The 19,193-nt window shown below is 44.1% G+C and overlaps 1 pseudogene across 1 annotated transcript; it reads right to left on the reverse strand.

Annotated features, from left to right (window-relative positions):
• Positions 1-1,277: 1,277 nt before the first annotated feature.
• LOC311097866 (NLR family CARD domain-containing protein 3-like) lies at positions 1,278-14,729 on the reverse strand (annotated as a pseudogene). The gene is made up of 6 exons (XR_014609508.1): positions 14,635-14,729; positions 14,424-14,540; positions 14,213-14,329; positions 13,432-13,548; positions 9,313-11,066; positions 1,278-1,694 (listed from the first exon to the last, which is right to left on the reverse strand). The product of XR_014609508.1 is annotated as an NLR family CARD domain-containing protein 3-like (transcript).
• Between the last annotated feature and the right edge of the window lie 4,464 nt (positions 14,730-19,193).

Here is a 19,193-nt window from a genome sequence, read left to right on the forward strand (position 1 = left end):
CCGCCGCATATTAGATCTGCACAAACTCTGTCACTTTTCAAATCTTCCTTGAAAACGCATTTATTTTCATTAGCTTTTAAATTGTCTTGATATGTGTTTTTTTTTCTGTGGGTATCTTCTCTTGTGTACTATGTTGATATTGTGCTTGTTTTTCTATCTCTTTTGCCTTAAGCACTTTGGTCAACGCTAGTTGTTTTTAAATGTGCTATACAAATAAAATTGTATTGTATTGTATTGTATATAGGTATTCTTGGACAGTTTTAAATATTTTAAAGATAATTAATATTAGTTGTTTGGGGTGGAGGTAAATTAAAAGCAATCGTGTTGTCTACATATGAAGAAGACTCACTCCCTCTGTCAAAATCGAGGGGTCAAGGGTCTGTCCATATAATCTTCCCTTGTCCACTTCACGAAGTGTAACACACTGCAAAATGGCAGCAGGGATTCCCCCGACGGAAAGAGCTTAGGGAAGTTTGCAAGTGTGTGTCTAAAAGTGAAGTGTATTGCAGCCCTGGTTGGAGCTAAACTCTGCAGAACGTCGGCCTCCAGGAGCGGGATTGAACACTTCTTCTGAAATGGATTATAATACACATGTAAGATTAGGGCTGCACGATTAATCGCAATTAACATGAAATCACGCTTAAACCGATTTGGTTCATTGCGATTATGAAATCGCAAAGGCTGTGATTATTTGTAATGGGCAGCTTGTCAGTGACAGACAGCTCTGTGATCAGTAGTAAATGCTTCTCCATCTGAAAGCACTACGAGTTTGAGTCACTTATAATGTGAATTAGAAAAATGCAACACATGTAAAACATCTTTCTAAACATGAGAATCATTTATGAACCTCTTGTCCAACAAAAGACAAAAAATTATTAATTTAGTGAAAAGCAGTGTAATAAGTGTCATGACTGTATATTATCCCTTAAATGGTCGTCTTGTTTGAGCTTGTTCGTTCGTCTTGGTTCAAATCTGCTTCCTAGGAACATTTTTACTTTGCAGAAGCATTGAGTTTCATGATAATATAATATTTAAAGTCAAATCAATATTTTGTATCCAATTTTTTAATATGGGGCAAGTAGATGTATAATAAGCAGGATAATATATATTCAAATAGTTCTCATCACAGAATAAACCTGACAGGGTGATCAGGACTGAAACAGGAAGGGTCTTGTATCGCCCTAAATGCACAGCTAGCCACAGTTTATCCATTACATATAAGTATTAGTAATAATAACAACAAAATTATCTATCAGACATTTTTTTGTCTTGTTTTTGTTTATTTTGTTCATTATTGACCATATGAAGAAAATGGAGGAGGATGTAGACACATTTATACAATCTTACCACAGTTTCTCCAGTTTACAGTGACACATTTATTTAGAAAAAAAGAGAAAGCAATATTTATTTATTTTACTCCCCCCTGCTGTACCAAACTGTGTCTTCAATACCGAGTTACGCACCGAACCATCATGTTTATGTACCGTTACACCCCTAATGTTGACATATTTATTTACAATCTTACCACAATATCTCCAGTTTACAGTTTCCTTCAGTCCATCAGAGAGCAGCTTCACTCCTATGTCTCCTAGTTTATTAAATGACAGATTCAGTTTTCTCAGGTGTGAGGGTTTGAACTCAGAGCTGAAGCCAGAGCAGCACAACCTTCATCTGTAACACCACAATTCCTCAACCTGTGGAAATTAAAGATACATGGTGAACTGATACCAGCTGCAAACATAGAATAAAAAGTGTAAACTACAAATGTCTCGGTTACGTACGTTACGTCGGATGACGACAAATGGGGTTTCGCTTAGAAAGCCTATCATCTTCGAGTATATAAAACGAGCCAATGGCAATGAAATGCCATGGGTCTGCGGAATTTGCATAGCGTAACTCTGCCCCACCCTGGGGCATATATAAGGAAGTGCGCGAGCAACATGCAGATATGTCTTCGCTGAGGAGCCGAGACTGAACTCAGGCGTTCCAGCGGTACAGCGGAAGTGGCATGGAGACGTAACGTCTCCGTTCCCTACTCAGGGAACGAGGGTTACATACGTAACCGAGACGTTCCCTTTCGTTGTCACTCCAAGTTACGTCGGATGACGACGAATGGGGTTCCCAGTGTAATCACGCCACCTCTCGACTGTCTTCCAGTGCCCTGCGTAAGTCTGAGCTCCCTGTCGTGAGACTGGCACGGATGAAGGACTCCTACTTAACACAGGAATACCAAGGTACACTGGGAAGCATATCTAAGTGGAAATATGCAATCATGCCCAGCCCAAAGGGGGGGACTTAGAATACACATATGACCGCGAAGGGCTGCATATGGAAAATCACTGGGGTGTCCAGCCGCAGGTGGAATATTTCAACCCCAGGGGTGGCAAGGTGGCTTGCCAAGGGAAAGACACATGCTCAGAGAGGCTTACAGTGGAAATACACATTAGGGGGTCGCCCGGAGGGGGAACCATGCACATGGAGGCACCTAGCCAAGCGCGAAAGCTGCCCGTGGCATAACTCTGGCGTTGACTTCGTCAGTGCTGGAGGAGACTCAGGGCTTATTAGGCTCACCTGAGGAGAAAATCGCACGTATCCCGTCCGTGGATAGGAATGGCGAGCAAGCGAAGACACCTGAGCAGAATCTAGTACCGGCTACATGAGAAGAAACTGGTTCTACTCGGAGATTGTAGAATCTCGCGAAAGTGTTAGGTGTCGCCCAGCCTGCAGCTCTACAGATGTCTGTTAGCGAGGCGCCATGCGCTAGAGCCCAAGAGGATGCCACACTCCAGGTGGAGTGGGCCGTCACACCAAGGGGGCATGGTCGACCTTGCTGCTGGTAAGCCAAAGCAATGGCGTCCACTATCCAGTGAGACAACCTTTGCTTGGAGAGAGCCTTTCCCTTCAGCTTCCCACCATGACAGACAAAGAGCTGGTCTGAGGTCCTGAAACACTGCGTTCTGTCGACGTAAGCACGGAGGGTGCGTACTGGACAGAGCAGTGCCAAGGCTGGGTCTGCCTCCTCCAAGGGCAGCGCTTGCAGGTTCACCACCTGGTCCCGAAAGGGAGTCGTGGGAACCTTGGGCACATATCCAGGCCGGGGTCTCAGGATCACGTGAGAGTTAGCCGGTCCGAATTCCAGGCACGCTTCGTCAACCGAAAATGCCTGCAGGTCCCCTACCCTCTTGATGGAGGCCAATACAACCAGGATCGCTGTCTTCATTGACAGAAACTTAAGCTCCACTGATTGCAGAGGCTCAAAGGGAGCACTCTGCAGGGCAGTTAAAACCACTGAGAGGTCCCAAGAGGGTACGAGGGGAGGACAAGGAGGATTCAGTCTCCTCGCTCCCCTCAGGAACCTGATGATCAGTTCGTGCCTTCCCAAGGACTTACCATCAACTGCGTTGTGATGTGCGGCAATGGCGGCAACATACACTTTCAGGGTGGAGGGAGACAGCCTTCGCTCCAACCCTTCTTGCAGGAAGGAAAGCACAACACTGATCGGGCATTTTGTGGGTTCTAGATGTTTAGAAGAACATCAGTTGACGAAGAGGTTCCACTTCAACGCATAGGCATGTCTCATGGACGATGCTCTAGCGGAAGTGATGGTAGCCACCACCGCTGGTGGTAGGGTACTCAAACCTACCTCGTCCCGTCCAGGAGCCACACGTGGAGGTTCCAAAGATCGGGACGAGGGTGCCATAAAGTGCCCCGTCCCTGAGAAAGCAGGTCCTTCCTCAGAGGAATTGGCCAGGGAGGTGCTGTCGCGAGGAGAACTAGTTCTGGGAACCAGGTGTGGTTGTGCCAATACAGGGCAACCAATATTACCTGCTCCTCGTCCTCCCTGATCTTGCGCAAAGTCTGTGCAAGAAGGCTCACTGGGGGAAACGCATACTTGCGTAGGCCCCGCGGCCAGCTGTGCGCCAGTGCATCCGTGCCGAGCGTGCCCTCGGTCAGGAAATAATACAGGTCGCAATGGGACGAGTCATGGGAGGCAAACAAATCTACCTGTGCGTCCCCGAACTGATCCCAAATCAGCTGGAACGACTGGGGATGGAGTCGCCATTCTCCAGCGAGAGGCCGAAACCGAGACAGCTCGTCGGCCGCCTGGTTCAGATGTCCAGGGATAAAAATGGCTTGAAGCGACCTCAGATGCTTCTGACTCCATATGAGGAGGTGGGCGAGTTGCGACATGCGGCGGGAGCGTAGACCACCTTGATGGTTGATGTACGCTACTGTGGCGGTATTGTCTGATCGGACTAGTACGTGTTGACCCCTGAGCAACGCACGGAAGCGGTGCAGGGCAAGGCGTACAGCCAGCAACTCAAGGCAATTGACATGCCAAAGGCGCTGGGGTCCTGTCCAGGAGCCTGCGGCAGCATGTCCATTGCACATGGCACCCCAGCCCGTGGTGGAGGCATCTGTTGAGACAACAACATGCCTGGAAGCTCGTTCTAAGGGCACTCTGGCCCGTAGAAAATTGAGGTTCGACCACGGGGTGAAGGTCTGACGGCAGGTCGGAGTCACTGGGACTCGGAGCGTGCCGTGTTGCCATGCCCACCTCAGGACTCGATCGCGAAGCCAAAGCTGAAGCGGTCTCATATGAAGCAATCCGAGCGGCGTGACTGCGGCTGCGGATGCCATATGCCCCAGGAGCCTCTGAAAAAGTTTCAGTGGAACCGCACTCTTGCCCTCGAACCGACGAAGGCAAGTCAGCAGTGACTGCGCGCGCTCGCCCGTAAGCTGCGCGCACATGGCGACCGAGTCGATCTCCATACCGAGGAAAAAGAGATCCTCTGCACGAGGCAGACTTTGCTCTTCTCCCAGTTGACCCGAAGGCCCAGACGAGCTAGGTGGCGGAGCACAAGGTCCCTGTGTTCGCAAACCTGGTCTCGAGAGTGCGCTAGGATCAGCCAGTCGTCGAGATAGTTTAGGATGCGAACCCCGTGTTCTCGTAGGGGAACAAGGGCTGCCTCGATGACCTTCGTGAAGACGCGAGGAGACAGGGCAAGCCCGAAAGGGAGAACCGCGTACTGGTATGCCCGCCCCTCGAAAGCAAACCGAAGAAACGGTCTGTGTCGAGGAAGAATGGAGACATGGAAGTAGGCGTCCTTCAGGTCGATCGCTGCAAACCAATCCTGTGGCCGTACGCATTCGAAAAGGCGTTTGGCCGTGAGCATCTTGAACGGCAGCCTGTGAAGGGAGCGGTTCAAGACGCGCAGGTCCAGGATAGGTCGTAATCCACCGGATTTCTTCGGTACAATGAAGTAGGGGCTGTAGAAGCCGGACTTCATTTCGGCTGGAGGAACAGTCTCGTTCGCACTCTTCACCAGTAGGGTGGTGACCTCCGCTCTCATGACAGGGGCATTGCCACCGACCATAGTGAAGCGAACTCCCCTGAAGCGGGGAGGAGACCGCACGAACTGAATCACGTAGCAGAGCCTGATGGTCCTCGCGACCCAGCGGGACAGACCGGGAAGCTCTAACCAGGCTCCCAGGAACTGTACCAGCGGGGTCATGCGGACCACAGACGTACCCTCGGTGGTGCAGCGAGGCGGAATGACCGGCCCAGGCGAGGGTGGCATAGTGGCCTGGTGCGGGGGCACGGTCATTAGCCGCATCCTGCCAGAGGAGGCCAGGGGAGGACCAGCGTCCCACGGGGGCGTGCTCTGGCAGGGGTCTGGCGACAGAGGGGGACGAGAGTGGCGAGGCTCGTGAGCGGCGCGCACTGTCATCCGAGAACTCTGTGTGCTCAGAGATGGGGGAGTGAGTTCTTTCTTTAACCACATTAGGGTGCTGCCCGTCGTGGGACGAGCAGCGGGAGTGGGACAACCAAGGATTCTCCCCCGGCCCTCCACCAGGGGAAGGAGTGGCCCTGCTACCGTCTCCTGAAAAGAACTCAAAGCCATCTCTGAGCAGCCCGTCTCAGGAGCGCCGCTTAGCCTGGCGTTTAGCGGGGCGCGAGAGGGCTGTGGCGCCTTCCTGTGGCTTCCTCCACGACGTGACCCGGAAGCAGCTGGCTGCTGGGCCCGATCGGGAGGGGCGGGAGCCGCAGGAGGGCGCCCTCGGCGGCGAGCAGGCTGAGGCACCTGTGCCGACGACTGCGCTGCCGGAGCAGCGGGCCTCCGGGGCAGGACATGTTTTAAAGCCTCAGTCTGCTTCTGGGCAGTCGAGAACTGCTGGGCAAAGTCCTCATGGGGGTGTCGAGGAACCGGGTCCGATCACCTGACCCAGCGAGCGTGCGGTCGCTCGGAGAGCAAGGTCGGTGGCAGCACGCAACTCATCAAAGAGTGCTGGGTCAGTCCTCCCCTCGTGCATGTCACGTAACATCTGGGCCTGGTAGACCTGCAGAGTCGCCATGGCATGCAGTGAGGAGGCCGCCAGCCCCGCAGCTCTGTAGGCCTTCGCCACGAGGGTGGAGGAGAACCTACAGGCCTTGGAGGGGTGCTTAGGGTCACCGCGGGAAGAAACACTCTGAGGACACAGCTGCATCGCAACAGAGCGTTCAACCTGGGGAACCCCAGTGTACCCTTTGGCGGCCGCCTGATCGAGAGAAGGCAAGGCGGAGGAGGTCGCCGAGCGATCACGGGAAGACAGGGGTGCCTTCCAGGACCTCGTGACCTCCTCATGCACATCTGGGAAGAAAGGCATTGGGGTTGGACGCCGACGAGGGTCAGCGGCCGCACCCAAAAACCAATCGTCCAGCCGCGAGCGCACTGGACCAGGTGGCGGGGACCACTCTAGTCCAATGGCCGCGGCTGCCCGGGAAAGCATGGCCGTCAGCTCGGGATCCGACTCGGGCAATGCTGGAGCACCCGAGGGTGGCAGCACAGCCGAATCGTCACTTCCCAAGGACTCCTGCCCACCTTGTGATGCAGCGATCGACATCAAATCTTCCTCTGGAGCGCCGAATGAGACCTGCGGCAAGTCAGAGGACTGTACTGCAGGCTCATTCGGAACACTCACGGGTTGCACAGTGCTAGAGGGAGGTGTGGAGCGTGGAATAGTCGGCGCTTTGTTCCACACCGTAACCCTCAGGTCACCCTGGCCGCCAGCCGAAGTACCAGCTCTCGTGGAGCTCGTAGATCGGGGTGCGGATTAGGGGACTCTACCACGAAGGTCATTGAGTCTCGACCGCAACCGTGCGATGGGCATGTTCCCGCAGTGTGAACATGACTCATCCACATACGCTGCCTTAGCGTGCTCAACACCCAGACACACAAGACAGCGATTGTGCCCATCAGAGTCAGAAATGTATAGATCGCACCCAGAAGTGCACGGGCGAGGCATCTTTAAAAAGACGTGCCGCGTGCAATGCTCTTTTGTGAAAGGAGATTTCTCCGCAAGTGATGAAGCGACCAGGGAGATGAACACACAAACGATGGGCAAATCAATGCACAGATAAGCAGGGAATGTGCACTCGCTGGAACTCGCTGTCACACCAACACTTGGAGAGAGGCTCGTCTCGAAGAGAATGAAGAGATGAACTCAGTATTGCCTGTGGAGTGAAGAATCAACTTGGCTCCGAAGCGAAAACATATCTGGATGTTGCTCGCGCACTTCCTTATATACCCCCAGGGTGGGGCGGAGTTACGCTATGCAAATTCCGCAGACCCATGGCATTTCATTGCCATTGGCTCGTTTTATATACTCGAAGATGATAGGCTTTCTAAGCGAAACCCCATTCGTCGTCATCCGACGTAACTCGGAGTGACAACGAAAGGGAATGTGATTTATAGAGACAGTGAAACATCCACATAAACATTATTAGAGGACAAACAGCATCAATATATAGAAAAAAACACTGTTAAAGACACTGTTGCTGTTTGCTCTCAGTATTGATCCACGTCACTGTAACGACTAAGACAAGTCAGACACAAGTATTTGTTATAGTTTAACAAATGATCTTTAAAACTCACTCTGGGATCTGTGGCCCTATCCCCCCAAACAGGGCAAGAAGGTCTTAGTTACCATGACCACGATCAAACTGTTAGCAATGTGAACAGGGCCCCTGCCACAAGACCTACAGACATTAGAACAGACTTTCCTGCATTCACTCTGGGATCTGTGGCCCCATCCCCCCAAACAGGGCAAGAAGGTCTTAGTTACCATGACCACGATCAAACTGTTAGCAATGTGAACAGGGCCCCTGCCACAAGACCTACAGACATTAGAACAGACTTTCCTGCATTCATTTATCGATTAACTGATTAACATGAAATTAACATGCATCCCAGAACATTTTGTGAATGATTTACTGTCTTGTGTTGTGTCCTTTAATACTATTATCTTTTGATACAATTATCTCTTTGATACTATGTATTTTATTATAGAACCAATGGTCAATGTAACCTCACCTATACCATGTTTGGTCTCTATAAATTGGTGCTTTGAAGATCGGAATGATTGTGTACATGATATGCCGATAGCTGTGCAACATATTAGTATTACAAGAATCTTTCTTAGTTTCGTCATCAGAAACCAATCCAGCTGCACATGCAAATGAGCACGCTTCAAACAAAGATTCATAAATCAACCACAGAGGAATTTTCTTGCTTGGAAATTCCAACCTTCTCATTGGTAAAGCAAACCCGGAGAGGTGGGGCCTTTCTCAGGCTTTATTAGAGACAAATTCACAGTACCCTCCTCTTTCTTCTTCTGGCTCTCTACTGCTGCTTCTTCTGGGTTGATGTCTGTGGGGATCCGGTTCCATATCACTCACCTTTTTACCTATGTATGTATGTATGTATGTACTGTATGTTTGTTTAGTTATGTTTGTGATTTGGTTCATAAAACTTGTGCACAATATGTATTTGGTTCTGATTCTCTGCTTGCAACAAAGTCCATTTTACGATCTTAATCTTGTTACAGGCTCTAAGCGCCGTACATGCTAAGAAATAATTATTTTTTGGTGGCCATGAAAGATATGCTTTTCTTAGAATAAATGAATAATCAAAAGAGTTCGTTGGACGAACTGATTAATTGATTGTAATATTAATTTAGCTACATCGAGTTAATCCAATTAAATGACCCAAATATAATTAATCATAAAAAGTTATGAGTTATTATTAATATTTCCCCTTTGAGCTAACTCGTTACATCACATTCAATCCATCACGTCTCACACACGGACCTCTACAATCATCAGCTCACATACACACACACACACACACACCTCCTTAGCTGCTTTAGTAAGTGTGTCTCACATGTACCAGATAATGTACCACTTTTGTTGCTTTAGTTAGAAAGCACCTGCTAAAATCATAAATGTGATCATGGTTTATCAGTGTAATGATTGTTGTCAGAGTGACTTACTGAATTGATCTGGATTCTTTAACCACAGGCAGCAGCTTCTGAAGAACTTCATCTTCTGCATTTTGTGCTCCAATAAACTGTTTTAGATTAAAATCATCCATCTTCTGCTCTGATGTCAGCAACACATAAACCAGAGCTGACCACTGTGAAGAGGAGAGTTTGGTTTCTCTTATTTCTCCAGATGTCAGATAATGTTGGATCTCCTGCATCAGTGAATCATCACCCAGTTCATTCAGACAGTGGAACAGATTGATGGATCTCTCTGGAGAGCGATTCTCGCTGATCTTCTGTTTGATGATCTGAACTGTTTCCTCTTTGTTGTAGGAGCAGTTTCCAGTCTGTGTCAGTAGTTCTCGTAAGAGAGTCTGATTGGACTCCAATGAGAGACCCAGAAGGAAATGCAGGAAAAGGTCCAGATGTCCATTCTTACTCTGTAAAGCCTCATCCACAGCTCCCCGATGCAGGCCAGGCAATGGATTAAATCTCTTCCAATATGCATTTATACAGTTGTTTGTAAAGTAAATGTGTGCATATAGAGCTGCTAGATGTTCCTGGATGCTCAGATGAACAAAGCAGAAGACTTTCCCCTGATACAAGCCCAACTCCTCTCTGAAGATCTGAGTGCACAATCCTGAGTACACTGATGCTTCTGTCACATCAATGCCACCCTCTCTCAGCTCTTCCTCATAGAAAATCAGGTTGCCTTTCACAAGCTGCTGGAAAGCCAGTTTCCCCAGTTTGAGAATCATGTCTTCATCTTTCACTCTCTTCTCATAGTCCTTCTCATGTTTGATGTTGGTCTGAATGATCAGGAAGTGTGTGTACATTTGAGTGAGAGTCTTGGGAATCTCTCCTCTCTCTGCTTCACTCAACATCTTCTCTAGAACAGTGGCTGAGATACAGCAGAATACTGGGATGTGGCACATGATGTGGAGGCTCCTTGAGGACTTCAGGTGTGTGATGATTGTATTGGCCAGACTCTGATCACTGACTCTCTTCCTGAAGTATTCCTCCTTCTGTGTGTCACTGAAGCCTCGTACCTCTGTCACTCGATGAACACACTCAGAGGGGACGAGATCCGCTGCTGCTGGTCTGGAGGTGATCCAGATGAGAGCAGAGGGAAGCAGATTCCCCTCAATGAGGTTCGTCAGCAGCTCGTCCACTGAGGCTGATTCAGATATATTACACAGTTTCACTTCGCTCTTAAAGTTCAGAGACAGACGACACTCATCCAGACCATCAAAGATTAACAACACTTTATATTCTTCACTGGATATTTCCATTTCTTTAGTTTCAGGGAAAAAGACATGAAGAAGATCTGAAAGACTGAGTGTTTTGTCCTTCATCAAGTTGAGCTCTCTGAAAGCAAGTGGAAATATGAGCTGGACGTCCTGATTCTCTGACCCTTCAGCCCAGTCCACAATGAACTTCTGCACAGAGACTGTTTTCCAATGCCAGCGACTCCCTTTGTCAGCACAGTTCTGATGGGTTTGTCTTGTCCAGGTAAAGGTCTAAAGATGTCATTGCATTTGATTGGTGTGTCCTCTGTTTCTGCTCTCCTGGACTGTGTCTCAATCTGTCTCACCTCATGCTCATTATTGATCTCTCCACTTTCACTCTCTGTGATGTAGAGCTCTGTGTAGATCTCATTCAGGAGGGTTGGGTTTCCCTGCTTTGCTGTTCCTTCATACAGACACTGAAACTTCTTCAGCAGATTTGATTTGAATCTGCTGTGGACCAGTTGAGAGTCATGACTGAAATATTAAAATAATAGATTACAACATGAATTAAAGATGTGGAAGTGACAGTAAAATGAATAAACACTGTATTCTTTTAAAAGTAATTTATTCATTTGGCTAGTGTGACTACAGTGAGTTGGTATAAGTGGTCCAAAGCATGGATGTAAACAAATACTCTGGGTTTGAGGGATGAAATGAAATGGCATTTATAACTGTCTGTCTAAAAAAAGAAGAAGAAAAGACACATCCAAATTCCCTCCAACTGGTGCAGGATCAATACTAAATATGTGCACAAAAAAAAAAAAAAACAGCAACGATATGGCAAGCCGTTTTAACATTTAATCATTTAAACCGACTAGTCTCTATTTTCATGCTACTAGTACTTATTTTTTAGATACTAGTATCTATTCCATTAAGTACTAGTACTTATTCTTTAGGTACTAGTACCTTTTTAAAGATACTAGTACTTATTCATTAGATACTAGTTCTTATTTATTAGATACTAGTACCTATTAAAAATACACTAGTACGTATTTATTAGATACTAGTGCCTATTAAATTGGTACTAGTACTTATTCATTAGATACTAGTACTTATTCATTAGTTACTAGTATTTATTATTAGATACTAGTACTTATTAATTAGATACTACTACCTATTAAATAGATACTAGTACTCATTCATTAGATACTAGTACTTATTTCGAGAGTGACTAGTAACTATTATTTTGTTACTAGTAAGAAATTTTAAATTTTTGCCATTGACTTCTATGGGGATCTGTCATTCAGATATCAACTATTCAGTTCTGACTAGTATGTATTCCAATTGTGACTAGTACGTATTTATTAGATACTAGTAGTTATTCATTAGGTACTAGTACTTATTTTTTAGATACTAGTACCTATTACTAGATACTAGTATTTATTCAATAAATACTAGTACTAAGTCATTAGATACTAGTACCTATTAAATAGATACTAGTACTTATTCAATAGATACTAGTACTTATTCATTAGATACTAGTACTTATTCATTAGATACTAGTACCTATTAATTAGATACTGGTACTTATTAATTAGCTACTAGTACTTATTCAATAGATACTACTACCTATTTATTAGATACTAGTATTTATTCCAAATGTTACTAGTAAGATTTTTTATTTTACTAGTAAGATTTTTAATTTAACTCTCCAGTGGCCGTTCTGACGAGTCATAACATAAGACGAGTAAAAAAGCAGTTGTGACTAGTAAAATAAGAATAGTTACTAGTAACAATTACAAAAGATACTAGTGTCTAATAAATAGGTACTAGTATCTATTGAATAAGTACTAGTAGCTAATTAATAAGTACTAGTATCTAATTAATAGGTACTAGTATCTAATGAATAAGTACTAGTATCTAAAGAATAAGTACTAGTATCTATTAAATAAGTACTAGTAGCTAATGAATAAGTACTAGTATCTATTGAATAGGTACTAGTATCTATTTAATAGTTACTAGTATCTAATGACTTAGTACTAGTATTTATTGAATACATACTAGTATCTAGTAATAGGTACTAGTATCTAAAAAATAAGTACTAGTACCTAATTAATAACTACTAGTATCTAATAAATACGTACTAGTCACAATTGGAATACATACTAGTCAGAACTGAATAGTTGATATCTGAATGACAGATCCCCATAGAAGTCAATGGCAAAAAAATTTTTTTATTACTAGTAACAAAAGAATAATTACTAGTCACTCTCGAAATAAGTACTAGTATCTAATGAATGAGTACTAGTATCTATTTAATAGGTACTAGTATCTAATGAATAAGTACTAGTATCTAATAATAAGTACTAGTAACTAACGAATAAGTACTAGTACCTAATAAATAAGAACTAGTCACTATTGGAATAAGTACTAGTATCTAATAAATAAGAACTAGTATCTAATGAATAAGTACTAGTATCTTTAAAAAGGTACTAGTACCTAAAGAATAAGCACTAGCATCTAAAGAATAGGCACTAGTACCTAAAGAATAAGCACTAGCATCTAAAGAATAGGCACTAGTACCTAAAGAATAAGCACTAGCATCTAAAGAATAGGCACTAGTACCTAAAGAATAAGCACTAGTAGCTAAAGAATAGGCACTAGTACCTAAAGAATAAGCACTAGTATCTAAAAAATAAGTACTAGTAGCATGAAAATAGAGACTAGTCGGTTGAAATGATTAATGTTAAAACGGCTTGCCATAGCAACGATTTGATTTTTAAAAAAAGACTGAGAAGATTTTTTTATCGAAATGTTGCAGTTTTTTTAAAAATATATAGGATATGGTTAAATAGATTTTTCATGATTATTATCTGTCTGTCTAACTAAAATATTGTACCTCAGATCAGTTGATGTGTGTTTTCCCTTGAATATTACTAATGTGTCCATAGACCGATCACTCTTCATGGACACACAGCTGGACTCCGGTGAGTTTGATCTCTTCACATGTAATTCACTATAATAGAAGAGAGACAATAGAACAGAGATAATAAAATATGGAGAATATGAAAATCTCCGGTGAGTTTGATCTCTGACTGTGTAATTGACTTTAAAAAGAAATAGTGATAAGAATAATTAATGTAGTTAAAGGGATAGTTCACCCAAAAATTAAAATTACCCCATGATTTACTCACCCTCAACTTCCAAGCTTTATTATGGCAGTGAATGGAAGATGTTATTTTGAAGCCCAAAAAAGTGCATCCATCATCATAAAAGTAAATCCATATGGGTTACCATGGGGTTAATAAAGTCCTTCTGAAGCGAAGCAATGCATTTGTGTAAGAAAATTATCCATATTTATAACTTTATATATATGCTTCACTTCAGAAGGCCTTTTATTAACCCCTGGATCCATATGGATTTACTTTTAATGACGGATGGGTTTTTTTGGGCTTCAAAATCTCATCCTCTATTCACTGCCATTATAAAGTTTGGAAGAGCAATGACATTTTTTAATATAACTCCGATTGTATTCGTCTGAAAGAAGAATGTCATGTACACCTAGGATGACTTGAGGGAGAGTAAATCATGGGTTATTTTCATTTTTGTATGAACTATACCTTTTACTTGACAATTTTACATTGCACCATGGTAGTTATCCATCATCCAAAAGGTTGTACCTCAGATCAGTTGGTGTGCGTTTTCCCTTAAATACTGGTGGTTTGTCCATAGACCAGTCACTCTTCATGGACACACAGCTGGACTCCAGTGAGTTTGATCTCTGACTGTGTGATTGACTTTAAAATAAATTGTGATAAGAATAATTAATGTAGTTAACATGACACTTTTACATTGCACCATGGTAGTTATCCATCATCCAAAAGGTTGTACCTCAGATCAGTTGGTGTGCGTTTTCCCTTAAATACTGGTGGTTTGTCCATAGACCAGTCACTCTTCATGGACACACAGCTGGACTCCAGTGAGTTTGATCTCTGACTGTGTGATTGGCTTTAAAATAAATTGTGATAAGAATAATTAATGTAGTTAACATGACACTTTTACATTGCACCATGGTAGTTATCCATCATCCAAAAGGTTGTACCTCAGATCAGTTGGTGTGTGTTTTCCCTTAAATACTGGTGGTTTGTCCATAGACCAGTCACTCTTCATGGACACACAGCTGGACTCCAGTGAGTTTGATCTCTGACTGTGTGATTGACTTTAAAATAAATTGTGATAAGAATAATTAATGTAGTTAACATGACACTTTTACATTGCACCATGGTAGTTATCCATCATCCAAAAGGTTGTACCTCAGATCAGTTGGTGTGTGTTTTCCCTTAAATACTGGTGGTTTGTCCATAGACCAGTCACTCTTCATGGACACACAGCTGGACTCCAGTGAGTTTGATCTCTGACTGTGTGATTGACTTTAAAATAAATTGTGATAAGAATAATTAATGTAGTTAACATGACACTTTTACATTGCACCATGATAATGTTATCCACAGTGGTGTGAAGAAGTAACAAATTACAAATACTCACGTTACTGTAATTAAGTAGTTTTTTTCCCCCCAGAAATTGTACTTTGAGCAGTTTAAAAATTGTGTAATTTTACTTTTACTTGAGTAGCCTACATTTTATGTGATGTATTGGTACTTTTACTCCGCTATTTTCCTTTTGTTTGTGGTCGTTACTCGTTACATGCTTGTTTTAAAATTTTATTTTTTATCCATCAACATGATTGGATCGAGTAATCGTCTTATGACTGTCATCAAATCAAATTATGCATAGATAACTTTAACCGCTAGCCTTACCTGCTGTTACTTGTGGCTGCTGCAGTTGGTGTTTGTTTTCCCTTAACCCTCTGGGGTCGGCAAACGCGCCCCCGCGTTTTGCTGGATTTTCTTCACATAGTAGCACAATAAACTTAAATTACTCTGTCATTTATGGTCATACAGAAAAAAGAAATATGAAAAAAGATATTTGTGATATTTCTACTATATACCTTTATAAACATTTAAGTGTGTACTGAAAATTTTAAATTTCAAAATTTTAAAGTGAAAATCAAACACCTTGGAAATGAAAAGTATGTACAATGTTTTTAGGAATGGCACAAAGGTTTCTGTCTTTGGATCATTGTTTTCAATAATGTGCTTTTTTGTCATTTGTTGTGTATCTTTGGATTATGTTGTGTTGTAAATAAATCCAAACAATCTAAAAGCCATTCTTTTTTGAATATCCTCATTCTTTGTGCAAGGTTGCTCAGAATGATAGGGCCTGATAGCTCCTAATAGGGCCATTAGGAGAGGGTCTTTGTCTTTCTCAGGTGTGAAATAAATTAAACATTCATGATGTTCACGCCTCTTCGCATAAAGCTTTCTTACAGAAAACACGTCTTACAAATTTTAAATCAATATATTGTCTTATCTGAATGAGCAGTCAGGGTGATTTTCACATAGTTTTGGAGCAAATATTCTAGGCTACGTGATACAATTTTCAAAAGTCTTGTGAAGAAATAATCAGTATGGGTTTGATGGCCTTATTTCAGTGAGAATTTTTTTTTGTATTTTCACAAACCACGCATAAATGTCATTATCTCAAAACTACAAACTTTTACATACATGCTGCTGATATATTATTGTAGCAGACTTAAGCCATGAAAATGTCACAAGTAACAGAAATAAGCACAAATGTCAGAGCATGTCAGAACACGTCCAGGGCCAGAAAACAGCTCAGACCCCAGAGGGTTAAATACTGGTGGTTTTCCCATAGACTGGTCACTCTTCATGGACACACAGCTGGACTCCGGTGAGATTGATTTCTCCAAATGGAATTGACTTTTTCAGAATAGGAGACAGAAACTCATTTTCATTTAGCTTATTTTACATGTAGATAAACCTCATATAGAGAATCTATCCAAGTCTATCCAAGAGAAGCTTCACAAAAGTTGAAGAGTGAAGACATTTCACAAGGATAAATCCAGCCATCTATCTATTCCATTCACGGCACCAGACTAGCTCTCAGAACACCTTCCCAATCATGGCAAACATGCAGAACACGCTGTTATGTGACCATCCGGAAAGTATTCACAGTGCTTCACTTTTTCCACATTTTGTTATGTTACAGCCTTATTCCAAAATGAATTAAATTAATTATTTTCTTAAAAAGTCAACAAACAATACTCCATAATGACAATGTGAAAGAAGTTTGTTTGAAATTTATAAAAAAATAAAAAAATTCATATGTACATTGGTATTCATAGCCTTTGCTCAATACCTTGTTGAAGCACCTTTGGCACCAATTATAGCCTTAAGTCTTTTTGAGTATGATGCTACAAGTTTGGCACACCTGTTTTTGGGCAGTTTCTCACATTCTTCTTTGCAGAACCTCTCAAGCTCCATCAGGTTGGATGGGGAGCGTCAGTGCACAGCCATGTTCAGATCTCTCCAGAGATGTTCAATCGGGTTCGAGTCTGGGCTCTGGTGGGCCACTCAAGGACATTCACAGAGTCCCGGAGCCACTCCTGTGTTAACTTGGCTGTGTGCTTCGGGTCATTGTCCTGTTGGAAGATGAACCGTTGCCCCAGTCTGAGGTCCAGAGCTCTGGAGCAGGAGTTCATCAAGGACGTCTCTGTACATTCATCTTTCCCTCTACCCTGACGAGTCTCCCAGTTCCTGCCGCTGAATAACATCTCCACAGCTGATGCTGCTTCACTGTAGGGATGGTATTGCCAGCTGATGAGCCTGCTTTCCTCCAGACATGACGCTTGCCATTCTGGCCAAAGAGTTCAATCTTTGTTTCTCATGGCCTGAGAGTCCTTCAGGTGCCTTTAGGCAAACTCCAGGCGGGCTGTCATGTGCCTTTAATGAGGAGTGGCTTCCGTCTGATTGGAGGAGAGCTGCAGAGATGGTTGTTCTTCTGGAAGGTTCTCCTCTTTCCACAGAGAAATGCTGCAGCTCTGCCAAAGTGACCATAAGGTTCTTGGTCTCCTCCCTGACTAAGAACCTTCTCCCCTGATCGCTCAGTTTGGCCGGGCGGACGGCTCTAGGAAGAGTTCTGGTGGTTCCAAACTTCTTCCATTTACGGATGATGGAGGCCACTGTTCTCATTGGGACCTTCAATGCTGCAGAAACATTTCTGTACCCTTCCCCAGATCTGTGCCTCGATACAATCCAGTCCAGTCTCAGAGGTCTACAGACAACTCCTTGGACTTCATGGCTTGGTTTGTGCTCTGACATGCACTGTTAACTGCGGGACCTTATATAGACAGATGTGTGCCTTTCCAAACATGTCCAATCAACTGAATTTACCACAGGTGGACTCCAATCCAGTTGTAGAAACATCTCAAGGATGATCAGTGGAAACCGGATGAACCTGAGCTCAATTTTGAGTGTCATGGCAAAGGCTGTGAATACTTATGTACATGTGATTTTTTTTTGTGTACATGTGAAAGATTTCAAACAAACTTCTTTCACGTTGTCATTATGGGGTATTGTTCGTAGAATTTTGAGGAAAATAATACATTTAATCCATTTCGGAATAAGGCTGTAACAAAATGTGAAAAAGTGAAGCGCTGTGAATACTTTCCGGATGCACTGTATCTAGACAGAAATTATGTACCTCAGATCAGTTGATGTGTGTTCTCCCTTAAATACTGGTAGTTTTTCCATAGACCAGTCACTCTTCATGGACACACAGCTAGACTCCGGTGAGTTTGATCTCTGACTGTGTGATTGACTTTAAAAGCAATAGTGATAAGAAGAATTAATGTAGTCAACATGACAATGTTACTGTCACGGTTCATGAATGCATTGTTTCCTGCTTGTCTCGTGTTTATGTTGTTACACGTGTGTGGGTGTGTGAATGGGTGTGACCGGCCATCATTGTTCATCAGCGATCAGCTGTTATCACTCACGGCGCCAGCTGCAGTTAATCTCATCATCCTTAAATACTCACGCAATTCTCATCTCCCTTGTTAGATCGTTGTTTGAAGTCTTCCGTGCTGTGTGTGTTCCCGGTCCTGTGATTCGTCTCCAGTTTTCACGTTTTACTGCAGAGCTTTTCTAACACGATGCTCTATGCACTTTTCTCTCCAACCCAGGACCTTCAGCAGTGAGCGAGCCAAGGTCGCCTTCGTCCTGACGCTGCTGACTGAGAGAGCGGCGCTATGGGGAATGGCGGTGTGGGAGAACCAAGATCCATGCTGTGCCTCGTTCCAGACACTCGCCGCAGAGATGAAACGAGTATTCGATCGGGCCGTCGCCGGGAGAGAGGCGGCCAGAGTACTGGCAGATCTGCGTCAGGGAGAGAGATTGGTTTCTGACTTTTCCATTGAATTTCGGACTCTAGCGGCTGAGTGTCAATGGAACGAGGAGGCGCAGTGGGACATGTTCCTGCATGGGTTGGCTGACCGCGTCCAGAGGGAGATCTACGCCCTGGACCTGCCTACATCGCTCAATGGACTGATCGAGCTGGCGTTGAGAGTAGACGCACGACTGTCCCGCGTCGAGAGACAGGTTATTCCCAGTCGCACCTCAGGAGGAGCTGAGAGCACATGTTCCAGCGGCGGGGACGCGGTCAGCCCTGTCTACGATCACGAACCCATGCAGGTAGGGCGAGCTCGGCTTTCCCGGGAGGAGAAGGAAAGGCGGAGATCCC

This window comes from Abramis brama, assembly GCF_963993115.1.
Source record: "Abramis brama genome assembly, chromosome: 15".
NCBI lineage: Eukaryota > Metazoa > Chordata > Actinopteri > Cypriniformes > Leuciscidae > Abramis > Abramis brama.